Consider the following 23,984-nt stretch of genomic DNA (forward strand, 5'->3'; position numbering starts at 1 on the left):
AAGTGGTATAACACACACACACACACACACACACACACACACGCAAACACACTTACTTAATATTCTAACATTATGTGCATCAAATTGATGCCTTCTATTCCACAGATGATCTGTCCGAATTATGTTTGTCATGTGGAGACCAACATTCTTTCACGGATGACATTGAGGACTGTTGGGTGTGTTAATAAAAGCAGTATGCTCTATACATTTTTACCTTGCATTAAAACATGTTGTCATGTGTGTTTTTTCTTTTTCAGATTCAGTGTGATTGTTGCAGTAGTTGGTTTCACTGGGAATGTGTAAACCAACCCAGTCTGTCTAATGTATTTGTTTGTCACGGATGCCGATTTTGAATTTGGTTTAATTGTATTTTTGTTATAGAGTCATTTAGGTTTGTAATGGATGGCAACTTTGAAATTACGTTAAGCTTAATTTTGTAATATGTATATATGTTATGTATTTAAGCAATAAATACAATACTTTAAGTTAATTTGTGTGTTTTGTTTTAAGGACTGACAAGCTATTTTGTTTCGCCTACGAATTGTAAATTTCCTTATATAACTGGTATACCTTTTTGGTCTGTCTCAACCTATTTTCATAGCACACAGGAAAATACTTTGAAAAAAATATTTCAGCTGTTCACAACATGGGTCTTGCATTTAGATAAGCTGTTCAAATAGGGGTCTAAAACTTTTCATTTCATTAACATGTTTAACTCACCAGGGAAACATGAGTACACAGACTATGTCATGAAAATCTGTCCTTCATACGTGATTTTGTGTTTTTGACCATGATAAGATGCTATTGCAAATCTGAATGCATTACAATAACTGCAACGGCTTATTTGTGACAGGCCCTTTAAAGTAAAACTGCGTTTAAAAACTGACAAGAAGCAAAACAACAACAGACAGAGAACATTTCAAAGTGTTTATTTGATCATTCAGTTACAGTAGCTTTACTGCAGATCATTCTTGTAAAAGTTATGATGCATTAAAATACACTACAGCTTATAGGAGAACTTTAAAAGACAGGACAAAGACAAACGAGGAACAAGAGAAATGTGCTCGATCTGTGCACTTATCACACGCGTAAGTTAAACAGCATAAACGATGTTTTGTAGCCATGACATAGCGTTTTCATATCAAATTATTTGCCCAAAGCGCATTAGCCTAAATTGTAAAAAAAACCAAACATTCTTGTACATCTAAATGAAACGTATGACAGTTCGGCTTCATTACCTTAGATAACTAATCCATCAAACAAGAGTTGAAACAAAAATAATGACCATTCCATGCGATCGCTCGCAGTACAAAATCCGCGCCCATCTTGTGAAGAAACCTCATGAATATGCATGTATGCTCCGCCCATTGGGACAGTTTTTCACGGGGACAGAATTTCACACAACACCGGACCTGATTGCGACCACTTTAGTCAATGCTTATACAGCCGCGGACTTCCCAGATTCGGCTCTTTAAGAAACGCGTCAAATACAAAATTAAAGTAAAAATGAACATGCTGCAAATATTGCAAATGTTAAGAGATACAATTGTGATTTAATAGATACAAATCCTAAAACGCTGTTTCTTATACCTGTTGAGGAAAATGAGATATTGGACATTGTTAGAGGGTGTAAAAATAAAACCTCGACAGATCATTATGATATGGATATGAAGACCTTAAAAAGTGTTATTGAAAGTATTAGTAAGCCGTTAACATTCATTTGTAACTTATCATTGCAAACTGGCCAATTTCCTGAAGGTATGAAAATAGCAAAAGTGATTCCTTTGTTTAAGGCAGGAGATATGCATCCCACTGAGCAAAAGTATGTCCAAAAGACGTCTTTTCAACATCTTTGTCGGACGTTGAAAAGACGTCCCCATCAGGGAGCAGAATGAAAGGTTTTCCGACGTCTTTTTCTGACGTCTTTTGGACGTCCAATAAAGACGTTGAAAAGACGTCCCCATCAGGGTGCAGAATGAAAGGTTTTCCGACGTCTTTTTCTGACGTCTTTTGGACGTCCAATAATGACATCCATAGGACGTCTTTTTAAGGTCCAAATTTAGTTGAAATGTGGTCATTGTGGACATATTTTCAACGTCTTATAACGTCAACTGCAGACTCATTTTAGACATCATTTAGCTAAATAAAGACTCACACTTTGCACTCCATTAAACGTATTTATTCAAAACTTATTTTGTATAAATGTGGTTGTGTGTTTGTGTGTGTACAAATGCATAAAAGCTAAATACAACAAATAAAAACAATACAATTATAACATTTAAAAACAACATAAATAAACAATATATATACTTTAAAAAAAAAATTAAAAAGTGCATCTATTCAAAAAGTAATGTTAAAAAAAATGTTTATTGTGTACCCCTCCCTTTCTTGATGGTGCACGTTTAAGATGATCTTAAGCATGTTTTCTTATCAGCTGCTCCGTTGCATCTTTACTCCATTACTCCACCTGTAAAAATGGAAAGACAAAAAATATAAATATGCAAAAGCAGCCTGTAGTCATACACCAAGTACACATACATGTTATAAGAAAACAGCAAGGTTTAAATCCTTTGTACACCCTTACTTCATAGCTTTTGCAGCACTGTACCAACTGTCCTCTAGGTGTAAATTTTCACCTCATGATTTATCATCTGTTAACAATTTCCCTGTATTTTTACAGTACTGGCAGCACGTCTATTTCTTGTTTATTTTTAGTGTATTTTACTGTAATACCTATATTGACAGATTAATTTTTTTACTTATTACAGTAATAACAAATAATATTACATACTATATAGCTAATTTAGATATAAATCTATAGTTATTAATATTGTAAAACGCTATTCTTGACATGACATAATGAATTAAAGGCAATTCAAGCCATGTTTGTATTAAAAATATTTTTTTTGAATCATTTCATTGAAACAAAAAATATTTAAAACATTTTAAACATTAAGTAAAGAGCCAGTAAGATGACAATTTTAAGCATCCTATCACTGTTTATTAGTCCCGGACAACAGGTTTAAACGCATGCAAGGTCAAAACACACTGTAATTTTCTCAAAATATACATTTAAAATTAACCCATTTCTCAGAGATCCCCCAACTATTCGTGTGAAGCCATTCAACGACTTAGTCTGCTTACACCCCACCTTTCAGTAGCCTACACTGCTTTGATTGGACAACTGACAGAGTCTCCGCGCAGACCACAGATCAGTGGCACAGACCAACAATAGTGCAACATGTATTGACCTAGTGCTAACATGATTTACTGAGAAGACATTATCGACATTAGGGATGCAGCGATTATAGATTTTGATGGTGCGGTTATAGTCTGATAAATAATCACGGTTTTACGGTTATTAAGAATTCATTTCTTTTACAACATTAATGTATAAAATCACATGAATAAATTTTTTAACAATTGCTAAATTCTTCTGTATTTTCAGTTTGTGTATTTTTCTACAATTCTTGGACAAATGATAATAATAATAACTTAGCTGGCTTTGACTTAAACATTATAGGTGTCTTTTGAAACCTATAGGCTATTCATTTTAATGATCTTTTGAATAAATGTAATTTTACATTTGGACTGAATAAATGTATATTATTTTGGTTTGTTTGAAGTAAAACGAATTCATTAAGTCGTTCTCAAAACGAATAATAACACAGGGTCATCCTGGACCAGGTACTGCGAGTCATTTTGACAGGTGTAGCTTTATATTACACAAAAATAAAATATAAATATTAGGGGTGGCAAGATTAACATGTTAACTCAAGCTATTCATTAATTAATCATAAACGCGTTAAAAGTATTCAACATAAGGAAATGCAGTCAGACCACCAGGAGCCCCGCCCAGGTTTGATCCACGAGCAGGGGGTTTTTAATGCTGTACAGACATGGAGTTTGGCTCTTTCACGTACTCATGTAAGTGCGCGCACACACACACACACACACACGCACGCACGCACGCACACACACACACATACACACTCACACAAACCAGATGCACGAACAACCAAGAGACACGTCACGCGGCCACATATTCTTTTGAACGCGGAGCTTTGTCATACAGTGCATCATGATGCATGCGCCTCTTGGTGGTTCGTGGATCTGGTTTGTCTGTGCGTGCGTGAAACAAAAACACGCAGTGTAGTGAAAACTTTACGGTTACTTAACCCTGACATTTTAAAGTGCGGTTAATAGTGAAACCGGTTAATCGCTGCATCCCTAATCGACATTAATACACATCATTCATCATTAATCCAAGCAATAAAAACGACAACAAAAACTAACATTTTACACCCATTTAAGCATTTATGTTAGCTAACTGGGTCATATCAAAACCTAAGTGAGCATGCGCTATCCGCTTGCTAACGTGACTCTCTGACAGTATATATGGGCAGTTTCCCGGACCAGGGTTGGCTTAATCCAGGACTAGGCCTTAGTTTAATTTGGAAATATAACTAGTTTTAACAAACATGCCTTAATAAAAACATTACCTGTGTGCATTTTGAGGTAAAACAAAGGGCACTGATGTATTTTAAGATATGTCAGTGCAAGATGTTTTCAGTTTGGAGAGCTCTTAAGTGTTTAAGTCTAGGACTAGTCTAATCCCTGTCCGGAAAACCGCCCCATAGAGTTTAACAACTCCATCATTCATCATTCATCCAAGCAGTAAAAACGACGATAGAAACTAACAATTTTACACTCATTTAAGCATTTATGTAAACTAACTGTGTCATAGCAAAACAATAAGTGAGCATGCGTTAACTGCTTGCTAACGTGACTCTCTGACAGTATATTAAGAGTTTAAACAACTCCATCATTCATCATTAATCCAAGCAGTAAAAACGACGATAGAAACTAACAATTTTAAACTCATTTAAGCATTTATGTAAACTAACCGTGTCATAGCAAAACAATAAGTGAGCATGCGTTAACTGCTTGCTAACGTGACTCTCTGACAGTATATTAAGAGTTTAAACAACTCCATCATTCATCATTAATCCAAGCAGTAAAAACGACGATAGAAACTAACAATTTTACACTCATTTAAGCATTTATGTAAACTAACCGTGTCATAGCAAAACAATAAGTGAGCATGCGTTAACTGCTTGCTAACGTGACTCTCTGACAGTATATTAAGAGTTTAAACAACTCCATCATTCATCATTAATCCAAGCAGTAAAAACGACGATAGAAACTAACAATTTTACACTCATTTAAGCATTTATGTAAACTAACCGTGTCATAGCAAAACAATAAGTGAGCATGCGTTAACTGCTTGCTAACGTGACTCTCTGACAGTATATTAAGAGTTTAAACAACTCCATCATTCATCATTAATCCAAGCAGTAAAAACGACGATAGAAACTAACAATTTTACACTCATTTAAGCATTTATGTAAACTAACCGGGTCATAGCAAAACAATAAGTGAGCATGCGTTAACTGCTTGCTAACGTGACTCTCCGAGTTTAAACAACGAAGCAATAAAAACGATGATAGGCATTTTACACTCATTTAAGCAAGTATGTAGCTATACTCATACTTACAGGTTGTGGTTAGGAGACGCATGTTGTTTCAAATAAAGTGGGTACTGAACAATCTTTCATTGCCAAACGTCTAAGTTAATAAATCCCTCTGTGAAAAATTTATTTTAACTAGAGGTCAACCGATATGTGTTTTTCAGAGCCAATGCCGATACCGATTATTACTGATCAAGTAGACCGACAACTGATATTCTGAACTGATATGGCTGGTGTAAAAATGAAAATTAATGTCAAAATTAAGACTCAGGGTCTGACAAAAACTCTCAATGCTTTGAAACATTTTTAATTCTTCTGACTCTAAGAAATGTTAATTATAACAATCATATTAATAATAACAACATTTGAGCGTTTAAACGTTCATTTTCCTCACAGCTGCTCTTGTCTGCGTTCAGCCGCCGCACGCACACACAGCAGCCTGTCATCAGTGCAAGTGAACAGAGCGATCTCTCTCACGTCTTAAAGCTACAGTATCATAATTCATCTCTCAATACAATCACTCTCTGCTCTTGACTAAGGAACTGTTATACTTCATACGAATGTGTGTATATTTAATACATACAGTAAAGACTGTGAAGTGTTTTATTTTCAGTACTCTTAGGAGACAAACGTTTTTAAAGAGATATTAAATAACTCTTTGGAGAAGAGTGCTAATTTATTTGATTCTCTATTAAAACAATAATATACCCAATTACTGTAAGTAATATAACAAAGGCAACATCTGTGGTATTACGTTATCTAGAAAAAAATGTAACAGTTACAGTCATCAAATAGCTTGCATATCAGCTAAAAAAATTGGAATTGGTATCGGCCGATCGCGAAGATAAAAGATCGGTAATTTGTATTGGTTGCAAAAATCCTGATCGGAGCATCCCTAATCATATGGATATAATGATTAACTAAACAATTTGTATTATGTAATAGGTGTAATTAATTTAATTGCCTTCATAGCTTCATTCTGTATGTTTTTAAAAAGACTACAAATGTTTTCATAAAACTATAACATTAATACCATATCATAGGCACAATTAGTTGGTTCAACAGCCTATTCCTTAAGTATATACAGTTGCAATCAGAAATATTCAACCCCCAAAGAGTTTTTTAAGGATTTATAAATAAAAATCTTTTCAAAGTGCGGGATTCTGCTTTGGATGAGTTTTTATGAGTTAAGTGAGGCATAAAATCAAAACAGAAAATGTTTGATGTAGTATTTGTGTGTAATAGTATATTTTGTTAAGATAGCCATGTCACAATTATTCAACCCCTATATAATATTGTTATTTTTAAAGCTTTCTGACAGATTTTATGGCCTGAAGTGCAGCTGAAACCTCATTAAGCCTTTAGGAACTCTATAACGATCCATTTTGCTTCAGCTGTGATGCATATATAAACTCCAACCATCAAGGTCTTCAAGGTGAGTTGCAATCATGGGAAAGACAAAGGAGCTTCCACAAAAGCTAAGAGAGGAGATTATTTCATCACATCTGAAGGGCCTTGGGTATAAGAAGATTTCCAAAATATTTAACATTCCAAGAGATTTTTATTATTTTTTTATCAACATCACTATAATGTTTTTTGAGGTGAGGGGGTTGAATATTTCTGATTGCAACTGTATGTCCTCAAAACAGGCATTTAAGCATACCCGTGTGTATATGAACATTTCTGTGTAATAAATAAGTCGCAAAAAATAACTTGATCTGTTACTTGTTGCAAGCAGGCGGCTGTGTGCGCGTGCATAAGAGCACACTGAGTGAAGACCAAAGTGGTCAAGTTCTTTATGCTTTAAAGTGGCTTGTATTTTTAAAATGACATGACTTACATTGACGTGCAAATGCCAGCTCGGTCAACTGCCTGAAACGCGTGCTAAACTCTTGTATTGCAGTGTCAACTCACAGAGCGAAATCATTGCAAAGCAGCTCGAGTTAGCAAGCGCTTTCTGCGGTGTCTTCAGCCTCCTGCGCTGATTGGCCGGACTCATGACTCCCAACAAATCAGATGGGCGAGGGGCAGGCATTGCTGTAGGCAACTGAATAGAGTGCCCTGTTCCGTGTTCCGACGGCTCTCACTAAATCCATGGCTGCGTCAGAGCCGAAATAGTGCATTTCAAATCAAATTACATTATCGGCAAATAGGCTTTTAAAATGTCCGATGTTGATAGTCGGCAAAATGCTTAATATCGACGTCTATAATCGGCCAGATTGATAATCGATCGACCCCTAATTTTAACCACAGATTCTTCACAGCCAAACATTTAGTATACCCTCCTTGAAAATGTCTCCTTTGGTAGTGAAAACAGCACAAACTGAAAACACAGCATGATGTTTACACACTAACTAGCTTTGGGCAGGTCATAGTTTTCGTTTCTCCCGCAGGCAAGGCTGTAGGCGGAGATTAGTATCTCGTGTGACGTGGAAGTGTTCGTGTGACGTGGAAAATGTCAGGCAGGAGAATCAGTCCATATAACGACTCGTTTCAGTGAGTAAGAGTCGACCTACTTTAGAAGCCAATAACTTGTATTAAAGTTTTTGGTTCAACTACTTTGCACATTGTTTACATTGATGGGCAGCTACATGACACACTGCAATACAGGTCAGTTTCGATTTTGGATCTGTGTGGCTCTTCAATAATAACTGAATGATGACTATGTATATCAGGGTTCCCCAAATCTTATCCTGGAGTTAAGGAACACTACAGAGTTTACGTCCAACCCTAATCAAACTTACCCACCTGTGATTTTCTAGTGATCATGAAGACCTTGATTAGCTTGCTCAGGCGTGTTTGATCAGCGTTGGAGCTAAACTCTGCAGTCCTCCGGCCCTCCAGGGTAAGATTTGGGGAACCCTGATGTATATATAACATCTGTAAAAAAACTCTACTTGTGTGTTTGTGTGTGCTTAAGAAAGTATGTATGTTTGTTCTCTAGAACCGGGGATTTGTACATGTATATTATTTTCACATTAATATTGGATGCATTTCTTTTTTCGACAAATTAAACTATTAAAAAATTGTAACTTGTCTTATTCACATTGTAGGGTCATTTAGACCCAGAGGATCAAAAACAGTAAATCTTTTAAACACCTTCAGAAAAACCAAATCAAGCCCAGATTTTTGTATTCAAATTTAGACTATTTAGGAAGTCAGGGTTGAGACGAATGGCACTGAAAACAAACAAAAAAATTACTAACCTTAAAACCAGGAATTACTGGAGGCAGTGGAGGACGAGGTAAAATCTAATATATTAAAGAAAGAACATTAATATGTTATTTGCAATTGTTGACACACAATATTACAGTACAGTCATTACCAAGTGTTGAGAATTATGTTATTATTAAAGTCAAACTCCAAGAATGTCACAGGCAGTTATATAATATCTTAGGATGCCAATAATCAAGACAAGCAAATTAAAAGTTATTACATGCGTGTGTATAGATATGCAGTCTTAAACATGGGACATTATGGGGTGGTTTCCCAGACAGGGATTAGCTTAAGCTAAGACTAGGCCTTAGTTTAATTAGGAAATATAACTAGTTTCAACAAACATTCCTTACTAAAAACATTACGGCGTGGTTTCCCGGACAGGGATTAGATTAGTCCTCCTAGACTAAAATAAATATAAGAGCTGTCCAAACTGAAAACAACTTGCACTGATATATCTTAAAATACATTAGTGTCCTTTGTTTAGCCTCAAAATGGACACCAGTAATGTTTTTAGTAAGGCATGTTTGTTGAAAACTAGTTAGAATTCCTAATTATACTAAGGCCTAATCCCGGCATAAAATAATACCCGTTCGGGAAACCACCCCTACTTGTGTGCATTTTGAACCAAAACAAAGAGCACTGATGTGTTTTAAGATGTCACTGCAAGTTGTTTTCAGTTTGGACAGCTCTGTCTAATCCCTGTTCGGGAAACCGCCCCTATAAATAACAAAGAATCAACCAATCAAAATGATTCGTAGGCTACATAGTTCTGAAAGGTTCAGATGTTCATAGTGCTTTTCAGCATCCTTGCATGTTAACATACAGCCAATTATTGTTGTGCATTTAACGTTAAAAGTTAGCCTATACGATCTCTAGCTCTTACTCACACACCTGTTTATAAGGAGTATAATACAGGTATATTATTATTAATAATATAAATAGATAAAATCAGACATTGTTGAATTTATTAATAACGAATTAGATATTTGTATTATCCCAAAACTATCTAAATATACACTGTAAACGTGCATTTTGCATGTGGTGAGGGGCATAGCTGTATATGTAAACGAGTTATGTTGTCATTTTACTATTGTGATTCTGTAGCTGCTGGGGTTTAATTGCTAGCTATAGTAGTCTATAGTGCAATAACTGTGGTAGTTAAAGAACTAAATGCTGATCAAATTGAATCAAAATGTTGATTAAATGTTTTGGGCATTTTTTGTGCCTTTGGGTGGGTTTTGGACAGTTTTTGGGGTAGAAACCATCAATTCTATCTGGCAACACTGCATTTGAGCTTAGCTGGTGACTGATATATTCCTGTGGGTAGAGGTTAGGAAAAAACACCTCTAATATTGACATCATTCAACCAGGAAGTAGAGGACTGTAGTACAAACCGGCAGGTCACTGAAGGCTTTGAAAGGTGAATTGTATTAGAGAAAATATACCTTTATCATTTTGCAGGTATTATTTATGCTCTAACAGCAACATTAAATGCTAACTAAAGTTTGGAATATGGGATCCGGAAAACGGGACCTTTACATGAAATTGAACAAAATGGTTAATTAAAAAGATCTTAAATTACCTTAGGAAAACTGGCACTACTGAAGGAAAACCGGCACTATTGAAACATAATTGAAAAAGAGCAAGATATTACAAACGTCAGCATATATTAAAATGTATTTTGTTTTCTTTGAGGTTAATCAAAACAAATACTTACTGTACAAAGATGCTTGGTCAAATGGCTCTGAAAAGAGCCTTTGGGGTGTTTGTAGGTCCTGTTTACAAAAACAGAAAGGAGAAAAAGAAGTCAAATATATTGCAAATGCCTTTGTAAATTAATATGCATTCAGTATTCATTCATCTTTATTGACTAAACAGTATGTTAAGAACATGACAGAAAAGACAATTATTCTATTTTGTTTAAATTCCAAAGGTTAATAAAGGCTCTTAATTTTATGAATAGATTGCAAGGCAAAGGGGGTCATTATCAAGTTATCATTATGTTAGTTTCCTTACTTAATCACTTCTTTGTCTGGCTGTCTACTACAGTGCCTGTGCGCTTGTATTGAACGGAGCTCTTTGATTGACAGGTGAACTTTTACCATAGAAGCCCACTTTCAAGCATGTCACTTAGACAAAATCATTAAAAATGCATTCAAATGGTTAATATTATAAAAGGACGGATGTCATTTTTTGTGTGGGAAGAAAAAGTCAATTTTACGACCGTGTATTTAGTTTCACGTGGCTGTTATTAAGGAACGAGTCCCCCTCGGACTGAAAGAGATAATAGAGTTCCCCAAGACGGTCTAAAATAACTCACTGAAAAATATTTAATACGCGAACATATTAACAGTCAGTTATTAACAACTAACCAAGGCATCAGTTCGTTAATAACAACTAACCAAGTCTAAAAATAGCCTACGGAACGTTATCCTCCGCGGTGTCAAATTCTGTCATCAGTTTATCGAAAACAATTCTCGAAAAACTCGACGTTTTCTAACAAAAATATTTTTGACAATAAAATAAGTACACAAAACAAAATAAACACACACTGTTTGGAATGGATAAACATAACTTACCTGTTCACAGCAGGTTGTGTCCGTTGAGTACGTTTACGCTGGCGATGCTTAATTACGTCTGTTGATCACGTGCAAAAAAAGATCACGCGCCACCTCGCCACCTAAGCTTTTACACACCCGTGTGGTTAAACTTAAAATTGCAATGTTGATTATTTTTGTAAATCACACTTGAATTTGGTTTAATTTGCAAATTACACAAAAGAAATGCAGTAGATTTTGGCACGCGTTGTGAACATTCATTCATAAAAATATAACATATTTTATCACCTTAAAGAATTTTCACAAAAAAAACGTCATGTTACATTGTTTTGAATCAGAACTCATTTGTCGTTTTTATTGCATACGTTTTTATATTTTTTTTCTGAACCTGTTTTGAACGTCTAAATGACGTCCAAGAACGGACCCTCAAATATTGAACTGCATATCAACGTCCAAAAGACGTCGTAGTCAGACGTCCAAATACTGTACTGGATCTGCACGTCGTTAAGACGTGCAGATTAGGTGCAGATTAGGTTCTGGACCGACCGACCCGATATGGACATAATCTGAACGTCCTTTGGACGTCTCATGTTTGTTGGGATCTCTTTACTAATTATAGGCCTATTTCACTTTTACAGCAATTTTCAAAAATTTTAGAGAAGGTTTTTAATTCTAGACTTAGTAGTTTTATTGAAAGAAATAAATTACTCTCAGATAATCAGTTTGGTTTTAGGAATAATTGTTCAACTTCGCATGCACTCTTTGATACAATTGATGAAATAACTAATGCTGTAGATAAAAAGAAATATGCAATAGGATTATTTATTGACCTCAGTAAGGCATTTGACACAATAAATTACGATATTTTAATTAATAAGCTAGAACATTATGGAATTAGAGGAGTCGCATTACAGTGGATGATCAGTTATTTGGAAAATAGAAAACAATATGTGAAAATAGGAGATTATCAATCAAGTTATCAAGAAATCGTGTGTGGTTTGCCTCAAGGTTCAATACTGGGCCCAAAACTGTTTAACATGTATATAAATGATATTTGTAAAACATCTCAAATACTTAGATTTATTTTGTTTGCAGATGATACAAATATTTTTGCGTCTGGAAACGACTTAAAACAACTGTGTCAAATAGTTACTTTGGAACTCAAACGTGTTAATAAGTGGTTCAAAGAAAATAAATTATCATTAAATCTGGGAAAAAGCAAAATGATGATATTCGGACCTGGTAATTCTAATGCTCAGGAAGTAATTCAGATACAGGACGTTGTTATAGAGCGGGTGCATGAAATTAAATTCCTTGGAGTTATTATAGATGATAGAATTACTTGGAACTCTCATATTAAATATGTAAGTACTAAAATTTCAAGAAGCATTTCGGTAATTGCAAAAGTAAAGCATATTTTAAACACCAAAGCTTTGCATACTTTATATTGTTCTCTGATTTTGCCTTACTTACATTACTGCTCTGTGGTATGGGGTAGTACTTATAAAAGTACATTAAAACCAATAGTAATGTTGCAAAAAAGAGTTATCCGATTAATTCACAAAGTTGGGTTCTTGGACCATACAAACTCATTATTTTTAAAATCTAAGATCATGAAGTTTTATGACATTGTTGAGTTTCAATCAGTACAGATGCTATATAAAGCAAGGCACAAATTGTTACCAAGCCAAATACAAAGAAGGTTCCAAGAACGCACTGGTGGTTATGCATTACGTGATGAAATGAATTTTAGGATGCAAAAACATAGTACAACCTTGAAAAGTTTTAGCCTTACAGTTAATGGGGTGCGACAGTGGAATAATTTGGAGATGGAGATGAAATGTTGTCCAAATATTAATCTATTTAAATATAAATACAAACAAAAGATTTTTAAAAGGTATAAAGAAGAAGAACGTGTTTATCATTAGGAGTATTGTTATCATTGGACATTGCAAGTGTATATAAATTTTGTCTGATTGTATATTGTTTGATTTGTTTTGTTTGATGTTGTATTGTGGTCGTGTTGTTTTGTATTATGATTTTTGTATTACTGTAATATTAATTTTTGGGGAGGGCGTTTATAAGCTTCTTGCTTCTGCCTACTCCTTTTGAGCAGAATAGCTACTGCTAAAAAAAAAACAAAAAACAAAAAAAAAAAACATGCTGCATACAGCACCTGGAAACAGACATACGCTGCGTCCCAAACCGCCTACGTCCATACTATATAGTAGGCAAAGAGTACGAGAAGTAGTGCTTTTCACCTACTATATAGTATGGAAGTATGCTGTTTGGGACGCAGCCATTACTATTTTACCCGCAGCTTTTTCCTGTGTGGATGCTGGTCGCGCGCATTGGTCAAAAATAAAAAAAATTAAAATAACACGTCTATTTTTGAAATGCATTGTTGTAACGCGCTCGTTACTAAGACTGTAACGAGTAAAATATTACCAAAATTTTATTAGTTATGCGTTAAATTACTGCGTTACAGCAAAAACTAATATATTACTGTAATATATTATATTTTGTAATGCGTTACTCCCAACATCTTTTGTAAGCCAATGTTGACATTTGAAATCACCTAAACTAGGGCAGGTGGCCTTTCTGTGTGGAGTTTGCATGTTCTTCCTGTGTCAGCGTGGGTTTACTCCAGGTACTCCGGTTTCCTCCCACAGGCCAAAAACATGCAAGTTAGGCAGATTGAAGATGCCAAATCCCCAACCTGTGTATGGATCAACTTGTCTGAATAAAACTTGTGTATGGATTAACTTGTTCTTGCCATGAATATAGCCGTAGATGCTGTAATGGCGTAAAGAAATAGAAGAAGAATTAATCACTTAAACAAACACACACCTATCCCATTTGGACCTTCTTTTGATTGACCTGCCCCACACATGTACAACCCAGGCAACAATGTCAGTTAGTAGACACGCCCCTTACTGTTGATTAGATACAAGTGTGTTTTGGTACTCGGCCCAACTCCCTTTTGCCTGATTTTTGAAAAACACTTTGGAAAAGGGAGTCGGGTCGAGTACCAAAACACACTTACAGCTATTGTCATGCCTGAATTATCCAGGTAACGTAGCAACAACCAATGACTGTCACTTTCTTGTGAGCAAACTTCCCCGGACCTCTCAAAGGTAGCAAGCACACCAAAGCATTTCCGCTGGTGGCCGGCATATGTTTTTAATTGTTTCCAATGGCGCCAGCAGCTGACGTTTTTTCTGTGCTGAGCGACAAATTAAACAAATTTAAACTTTGACAAGCTGGGCATTTCAACCAATGTCAGTTCTCACTCGGCTGTCCAATCATAGTGGAGGAGGGGCAGGACAAATATCACAACAACCAACCAGCACATCATTCAACAAATTAAATAAACAAAGCAGAAGTATCAACCAAAGCACTCAGCTAATAAAAAGCTGGCAAACGCCTACAGTCGGTGTCCGCCTGCCTTTTTCAGCTGCGTTTAAACGCTTTGGTGTACATGCCCCTTAAACCAGGAGTTCACGCATGCATATTTAAAAGTCCCTATTAATTGTGAGATATTAAATAAGATACAATTTTTTTTCTGTGGTGTGACAAACTATGAACACATTGCTATTAGCAATCCAATCAAATTTGGCAACTAATGGAAAAATGGCAACTAAATAAAATTTGTTTGAAATCTTGGAAAAGTAGGCAGCATTCTCTGCTGTCAGTGTTAAACCCACGCACACTTACAGGAAAGCTGCTGTCCATCTCAACTTTTAATACTGCTACAACCTGAATAGATACTTTCGATTGTGTTATGGGCGGAGCCATGCACTGTGGTTTAAGTGCATCATCGAGCCGAGGCCGAATGAGATATTCTGAACTCAGAAATGGTAAAAAAAAATGTTTAACGATCTAACTCGGCAATTAAGTAATACATAGTTTACAGTTTGTGTGCTGTGTTTCAGCAATATAATTTGAATATTTATAATGTGTTAAAGTCTCTATGAAAATAAAATGCAAATCTCCTCCCCTCCTCAAAATGATCTCTCTTTACTACCAGTCATATGATATGGGGTACATGAGAAGATCGCTGCGATTAGCAATTACCAACACAACCAAACTTCAAATGATCAATCAGATCTCGATGGACAAATTCAAATCCAGCCCTGCCTTATTTCATCTGAGAAGCTGGTTTCACTCGTATTTATGTAACCAGGGCTTGACATTAACTTTTTTGCTCACCAGCCAAAGTGGCTAGTTGTTTTCCAAAGTTACTAGCCACTCAGCATTTTTACTGTCCACAATTTTGATGCTGGTCAAATAAATTTTATATGATTAAACCTGACTTTGGCATCCTAAAATGACTTTAATTCGAGCAAATTTACTTGCTTTAGCTTATTTGGAGGCATTTTGAATTTCAAATGCAGTCTAACCACCCAAATTAAGAAAACATTTATTATCTGGTATATGCCAGGTATATCAGTATAGATCATATCATATATTTAGGTTCATGAAAAACATGCTAGTAAGGCATATGTCACAGGTCGGAGCGGACAACAGATGTCGTGAGTCTCTCCCCTCCCTAGTTTCCACCTTGAGGAGGTCCCAAAAGCACCCCAATGACCAGACACATGAGACAGTAAGTAACAATTAAAACAAATTTTATTAAATTATTCAAAATAAAGAAAGGGCAAGGGGAAGGGGACACTAAAACTCTAACTCTCCGGGCCAGGGAGAGCGGGGTCTTTCAGAGTCGCCTGGACTCTCACGGGGACAGGGGGCAAGTTGCTCCGCCTTTGTGAGATCGTGTCCGTCCGTGACTTGCAGTGGGTATTCCTAATCGAGCTCCTCCTTTTTGTCCACAGCCGTTGCAGCCCAATTCCTCCACTCCTGGCTCTTGGACGGAAAGGACGCACACAGGTAGGTATGAAGGCAAGTATGGAAGAGAACGGGTACCTGGGGTTGTTTAGCCCAACAGATACGTATCCTGCGGTCGTATACGGAGGTGTCCAGTGAATCAGTGGGGTCCCGGGGGTCAGCCTAGAACGGCCTAGAAAACACACAGGTGAGTATTCGGCTATTTAGGAGAGTATAAAAGGGTCCAGCGTTCCGTCTCCAGACGTCAGGGGACTTCTACAGGTAAGTATAGAAGGTATTATGCAGAGTTCACAACTTCAAACAACAACACAGGAGAACCAGGTAAGGACATTGAACTCGTAGCGTGGATACTCAGATAAGTGTAAAGAGGCAATGTACTGAACTCGTAGCTTGGATACACAGGTAAGCGTAATGAGACAATGCACTGGGCTCGTAGCTTGGATGCACAGGTAAGTGTAAAGGGACAATACACTGGGCTCGTAGCTTGAATGCACAGGTAAGTGTAAAGGGACAATGCACTGGGCTCGTAGCTTGGATGCACAGGTAAGTGTAAAGGGAAAATGCACTGGGCTTGTAGCTTGGATGCACAGGTAAGTGTAAAGGGACAATGCACTGGGCTCGTAGCTTGGATGCACAGGTAAGTGTAAAGGGACAATACACTGGGCTCGTAGCTTGGATGCACAGGTAAGTGTAAAGGGACAATACACTGGGCTCGTAGCTTGGATGCACAGGTAAGTGTAAAGTGGGCAATACACTGGGCTCGTAGCTTGGGTATACAGGTAGGGGTCAAGGGACAATACACTGGGCTCGTAGCTTGGATGCACAGGTAAGTGTAAAGGGACAATACACTGGGCTCGTAGCTTGGATGCACAGGTAAGTGTAAAGTGGGCAATACACTGGGCTCGTAGCTTGGATATACAGGTAGGGGTCAAGGGGCAAATGCACTGGGCCCGTAGCTTGAATATACAGGTAGGTGTCAAGGGGCAAATACACTGGGCTCGTAGCTTGGGTATACAGGTAGGTGTTAAGGGGCAAATACACTGGGCTCGTAGCTTGGATATACAGGTAGGTGTCAAGGGGCAAATGCACTGGGCTCGTAGCTTGAATGCACAGGTAAGTTTAAAGGGGAAGTAACTTTAGCCTTACGGATGTAACTCACTAACCCGGAGACGACGGGAGTACAACTTTAGTCCCCAGACCTTCAACCCCGAGAGAGAACGTAGTTTCCCACACACTCAGCGGATCCTCCTTACTGGGACGGATTCCTGGTGGCCACACACTTAGACAGGGACTCCCAACGTATCGTGACACAGTCCCTCGTCGATGCAGAGTTCTTGGCTCGAAACTAAGGATTTGCAGCAACACACACAGAGCTTTATAAGCGACGACAATACTTCAGTGAGCAGATAAATACGAATACATCACCACTGGACTCGGTGGAAGTACAAGGCAGGTTGCTGCACGTCGGGCCTCACACGGCCACAGGTAGAATCTCTCAGGCGGGTATCCCAGATTGCAGAACCGCACCAAGGATGTACTATATGAGTCGGCCTAACGCTTCCCTCTCCTCTCTTCCACAGCGTGACCAGAGATCTAGATAGGGGCGGGCATCTGAAACACTCACACACAATACAGCACGTCCACTTTTCCACACAGTAGTTGATCTAATCTTTACGCCCTAGTACTTCACACTATACTCAAAGCGAACTCCTCTCCTTACAAAGTTCACAGCACCAGCAGTTGGAAGGGATGGATTATAGATCGCCGTCTGGGTATGTATAAAGGTAGCAGTCATCCAACGACACCAGCTCACTCTCTTTCATCCAGAGCTTCCTCTTCAGCCTAAGGGGTGAGTGCTGACAACATTTACACACCACTGCACGAAAATATTTAAGTGTAAACACAGCAGTGACAAGACTCACCCACAGCAATCCACACACTCACGGTGACTTAAGGCCGCATCGCCACAAGAGCTAGGAGTAGACCCGGGATGGCAGACAGAAAGGCTGACGTGAAGGATGGCTAGATAGGCATCACCCCGCAGCCGTAATCCACACTGGTGTTCTCCTTTGAGTCATGCTGGCATACACCGCTCATACAAACATTACAAGAGCTGTAACAATGCATACTTATGGGTTTGTCGATCCACGACAATGTCCTTCTCCTGTCCGATGTCCACAAAGCACCCGACGGGTGAAACACTCTCCTTATCCTCCCCAATGCGTCCTTCAATGAAGCCGATGATCAACACGGGAGACTGAAGAGCAAGCAGTGCATGTAAACACAAGATTGCAATGAAGACTTCTTACATATATGGAACTCACTACTTCTTTAATTCCTCTTCGGGTGTGCTACCAATTCCACAATATCCTTAGTATGTCTCTCTCTCTCTCTCTCCTTCTCAGCCCACTCGCTGCTCCGTCTCACCTCCCTTCTCGACCGGAATAACAACTTATCTTCCTGTTCCTTCAATGCTCTTTTTATACTCTACCTCTTCCTGGATTCACCCAATCACCAATCGCCACGTTTATTTCCACACCTGCTTGCAATGAAGCCCAAATTCGGTTGCCCAGAGTAACCAAGAAGTAGTGGTGCATCACGGATTCTCGTCCAGGCGGAACCATTAGTTGCCACTTTTAGTTCCGCTCTTGAATCACCCCGTGACACATAAATCGATTAACTTTGAATGAATATATTAAAAGTGGAACAGGGGTGTAGAAGATTAACTGAAAAGATAAACACAAACCCTTCGACAACCACTTTAAATATTTATTAAAAACAGCAGTAAATACTGTCAAGAAATGTACATAAATTCTATGTCAACTAAACCTTGATCATGGTTTTGTTAAAAGTGATTTAAGACTTTTAACTCTTTCCCCGCCATTGACGAGATATCTCGTCAATTAAGAGAAAACGCTTCCCCGCTAATGACGAGATTTTCAGTCTTTCCGCAATACCGCTATTATCCACCGGGTGGCGCCCTTCCGCAACTTTTTAAACCCGGAAGTATTGCTCTATGGCAAGCGGCTGCATGTCCGTGTCTGTTTTAAAGATCGCTCTGAATGGGATCTCTATGAAAAGTCCGTCACAAAAAATTTTTTTGGGTGTTTTTGCAGAAACCTACCCATATTCAAAAGCTGATTACAAAAGAACCACTAAAGGTATGATGAAACGGGGTTTTTTTGTTTGAAAGCAGAGGGTCTGTTCTTTCATTTGGTATATTGTATGTTTATATATTTAAAGAAGAACATTTTCTGGAAGGCATTAAACTTTGGTGAAAATCATGAAAAACGCTGGCGCTGGCTGGCAACTTTTTTTTTAAAATGCTGGCGGTGAAAGAGTTAATGACTAATGTCGAGAGGGCATTATTTTTGCCCAAATTAGCGTACATTAAAATAATGTGCGAACCTCTTAGCTGGCGAGTTTCCTTTGATTTCCTTTTGATTGAAGGTGACGCTTTGGTCCGCAATGCTCCGCTGATCGCGCAAGCGTCTCAACAAATGGTCTCTGTGCATTGCGCTGGATGCAGAGAGCTCATGGGAATTGTAGTTTCCCAGTGTTGCATTGTGCATCGTTTATCATTTCGCATAACTTTTAAGAAAACTACAATTAAAAAATTATATTCAACCTGCCAAAGTGGCTAGTGGGATTGGCTGTCTTACCCGCCACAGCCGAAATCTACCTGCATTTGGCGGGTTGGTGGGTGTTAATGTCAAGCCCTGTATGTAACCATGTGGAAAAAAGGCAATTGCTACTTCTGTTTTATGGTGAGTTTACAAAACAATTTTCAAGATTGACTTTACAGGGACTTCAATTTAATAATTGTACATACCACTACCCTGCACATACATTACCAATAGCACATTTATAGATGCATTTACAGGATACGTCCCAATAGAGGACAAACTGCATTCCCTTCAGATTTAATATGGAAAGTTGCTTTGATGTCTTAACTACTGTCTGTCGGTGATAAAGTCCTTGTTGATGGATTATGCCTCTCCAAGTAGGTTGGTATTTTTTTAGTATTATAAGACTTATAACCATTCTTGATTTAACTAAACCCAAAAAACAGTAATACAATTTTTTATAAAGGAAACCTACTGCATTAACATAGTCCATTTAACAAAATATAAACCCACACTAAAGCCTTTCATTAAATGCAAAATCTTTGTAGTTTATATAGCAAGAAAACACATTCACACCAATCAAGTTCAACCTTCCATCACAAATATTCACTTCAAAAAAATCACACCATATAAATGTATATAAAGTTCAAGACAATCAATGTCCATGGGTGATGCAAGTAAGAATAATAAAGTCTTATCTGTGGGCCTCAAAGTCCAGAAATGTCCAGTATATCCTCCAGAAAAAGAACAGTCCCAATCCATTTACATAGTTCTTCTCATGGATTATGCTCCTCCAGCACAAACAAGTCTTTAAAGTTGAGCATCAAGCAAATGTTTCTCAACCATGACTTCACATTTTCATGGCCAACCCAGGCTTCATCCTTTTTCTGATACACCTACCCCCTCTACCTTTTACATGAGTTATATCCCCACACTTTGCCCTCTAGTGCCCCTAGTGGTGAGGAGGAAAACTTACCCTATAACAGGCTTGTGACTGTTACAGATCACCCCCCTCATTTGAAGATTGAACTCCCAAAAAAAGGTTTCAAGTTTTGAACATGACAAGTATCAACAATGTCAGTGTTATCAAGGAAAGAAATAGTGTAATTTACCGAACATTTACACACTTTGGCAGGACCTTTCCATTTTGGTGATAGCTTAGCCATGAAACCATCATCAGCTTTTGACAGAGGATGGGTACAAACCCAGATGAGATCACCTTCTTTATAGACAGTCTGTTTTCTTCTCAGGTTATTGTAGTGCCTCTGCTTAGACTGAGCTCATTGCACATTCTCCTTTACAAGCTGGAGGAGGTTCTCTTGTCACTCCACTGTATCATAGGTGGGATTGCTAGGATCGGGTGGTTTTGTTAGAGCTCTTTCTAGTGGGCCTTTTAGTTTACGTCCTATAGCAATTTCAGCTGGGGTAAATCCAGTACTTACTTGCCAGGCGGTGATAATGCCAAACCTGAACTCTGAAAGCCACTTATCCCAGTTACGATGATTGTCTTTCACATACGAAGCGAACATGGTTTTAAGTGTCCTGTTAATGCGTTCTGTTAGGTTGGTTTGAGGGTTATATGCTGTGGTTAATTTTTGTATTACACTCCATTGTTTGCATACAAGATTTATGAGATTCGAGGTAAACTGTGCCCCTCTGTCAGATACTAGGTAGACCCGGGTTCCCCACCTTGTGAAAATCTCATCAATGAGGATGCGTGCTATCTGAGGTGCTTTGGCAACCTGTAACGGAAACAATTCAACCCACTTTGAACAATAATCCACTGCAACTAACAAATGTTCATGCTGTTTTGGACTCTTTGGAAAAGGTCCCATCAAGTCCACACCCAACATGTGTCCAGGGTCTACAACAGGAGTAGACTGTAAGTAGCCAGATAACTTAGTAAGGGTTGGTTTATACTTTTGGCATGTTTGGCATTCCTTGCAATATTTCCACACATTCTTCCTCAATGTTGGCCAATAAGCAACTTCCATCAATCTCAATAGTGTCTTAAGTCTACCCAAGTGTCCACTTAGTGGATTGTCATGTGCATATCTTAAAAACTCAGGTTGTAAACAAGATGGTATTACCAACAGTAACTTTGGCCCTCTTTGTCCATCTGGTGCACTGCGGAACAGGAATCCATTTTGAATAACATAATGAATTCTAGATGGATCTGAACTTGTCTGTGATTTAGCCTTCATGCACAACTCCTGTACTTCTGGATCATTCTGTTGTGCTATAGCAATGTCTGACCAGTCAACAGGCAACTTTGCTGGGGCATCCGAATCTCTGGTGGCTTTGACTATTGCAATCATGTGTGTTGAGGTCGGGTCTAAACTTCGGGATAAGGTATCAGGTACAATGTTACACTGTCCTTTTCTATACTTAACCTTAAACTCATAACCTTGAAGTCGAATTGTCCAGCGAGTTAATCTGGAGAGCGGCGTGATCAGTGATTACCTCAAATTGTGTTCCTTCCAAATAATTTCTCAATTTTTCTATAGCCCACACAACTCCGAGACATTCTTTTTCAGATACAGAATATGACTGTTCTGCTCCTCGAAGAAGCCTAGATGCATATGCAATCACATGTTCTTGTCCATCAATCTCTTGTGTCAGTACAGCTCCGAGGCCTATTTCACTTGCATCAGTTTGTACCTTGAAAGGTTTATTGAAATCGGGAGGGATAAGAACAGGAGCTCTCGACAAATCTTGCTTCTTTCAAATGACTGTTGACATGCCTTTGTCCATGTCCACGTAGCTTGCTGCTTCTTTAGTGAATGAAGTGGTGCGGCTTTTTCAGACAGATTTGGAATAAAACGGTGGTACCATCCAGACAATCCCAAGAATCTTTGTAAATCTTTAAGAGACTGGGGTACTGGAAAACCACAAATAGCTTCAACTTTAGAAGGGTCCATTTTTATTCCTTCAGAGGATACCACATGACCTAGAAAGGCAAGTGACTGTTGCACAAGGTTACACTTTTTCAGATTCAATGTAAGACCAGCTTTTTGGAGACAGTTGAAGACTTGCTCAAGATGTTGTAAGTGTTCTTGTTCATCTTTGAATACACTAATATATCATCTATGTAAAAAAACAAGATTTTCCTCTAAGGTCTTTGAGAACAAACTCCATCAACCTTTAAAATGATGCTGCCGAGTTTTTTAGACCAAATGGGAAGAGAAAAAATTCAAATTGTCCTGCTGTGGTTACAAATGCAGTCTTATAAATACTGTCAGGTTCCATTTCTAACTGCCAGTACCCGCTTTTCAAATCCAGAGTGCTGAATATTGATGCTCCATGCAAAGATTCCAATATATCTTGGATCTGGGGAATGGGATAACCATCTAAGTGGGTTTCTGTATTCAGTCCACGATAATCGACACACAATCTCAAATCACCTACTTTGTCAGGTACAATAACAACAAGTGAAGCCCATGGAGAAACTGAGGGACGAATAATGTTCTTGCTTAATAGCTCTTGAATTGTCAATGAACTGTTGTCTAGATACTGACACTCTGTATGCTCTCTTCCTAACAGGTATTTCATCTGTTGTTATTATCCTATGTTTTACCATTTTTGAGTGACCAATTTCATTAGTACAAACAATTGGCCAATTTCTCATCAGACTTTCTACTTGATTTTTAAATTGATCAGAGGAGTCTGATTTCTGGACCAGTTGGTTGATCGATTGTAATGTTTCTACTGTCATTTGTGGAGTAGGTAGGGCAACATAGAAAGTTGAGTAAAGGTTTGGGAGATTAATGGGACCAAAACGGAAACTTCTGCACAGCACCATCATCCTTGGAAGGAAAACTATATTGCAAGTTCTTGAAATCTAACATTATTCCTGAAGTCATCAAGAAATCCATACCTAGAATGACTGGAACGGTTAGATCAGAATCCCTCATTACATACAAGGTTAACTTGAATGTTTTACCTTGAAGTTCACACTCCCAGTCAGATTTTCCCAAAGCTGTTTGGCTTTGTCCATTAGCCAGCAGAAATGTTTGTCCGTTACTTGATTTCCATACTTCCTGATTTTTCAATTGTCTCCAATAGGATTCCTGGATCAAAGAAAGAGTACTTCCTGTATCGATGACAGCTTGTAGGTACCTGTTTCTTAGCAAGATAGGCCAGGTAATCATATTCATATCTTGTATTGGAGAACTTTGGTTAGATTGCATTACTCTAGTGTTA

General features: G+C 37.9%; 1 long non-coding RNA gene across 1 annotated transcript; it reads right to left on the reverse strand.

The window, feature by feature from the left end:
• Positions 1–1,808: 1,808 nt before the first annotated feature.
• Positions 1,809–11,874, reverse strand: LOC135753290 (uncharacterized). Its single transcript, XR_010533566.2, has 5 exons — positions 11,329–11,874; positions 10,467–10,504; positions 10,332–10,367; positions 8,737–8,781; positions 1,809–2,467 (listed from the first exon to the last, which is right to left on the reverse strand). It is a non-coding gene; the product is annotated as an uncharacterized lncRNA (long non-coding RNA).
• Between the last annotated feature and the right edge of the window lie 12,110 nt (positions 11,875–23,984).

Source organism: Paramisgurnus dabryanus, chromosome 11 (assembly GCF_030506205.2).
Source record: "Paramisgurnus dabryanus chromosome 11, PD_genome_1.1, whole genome shotgun sequence".
Lineage (NCBI taxonomy): Eukaryota > Metazoa > Chordata > Actinopteri > Cypriniformes > Cobitidae > Paramisgurnus > Paramisgurnus dabryanus.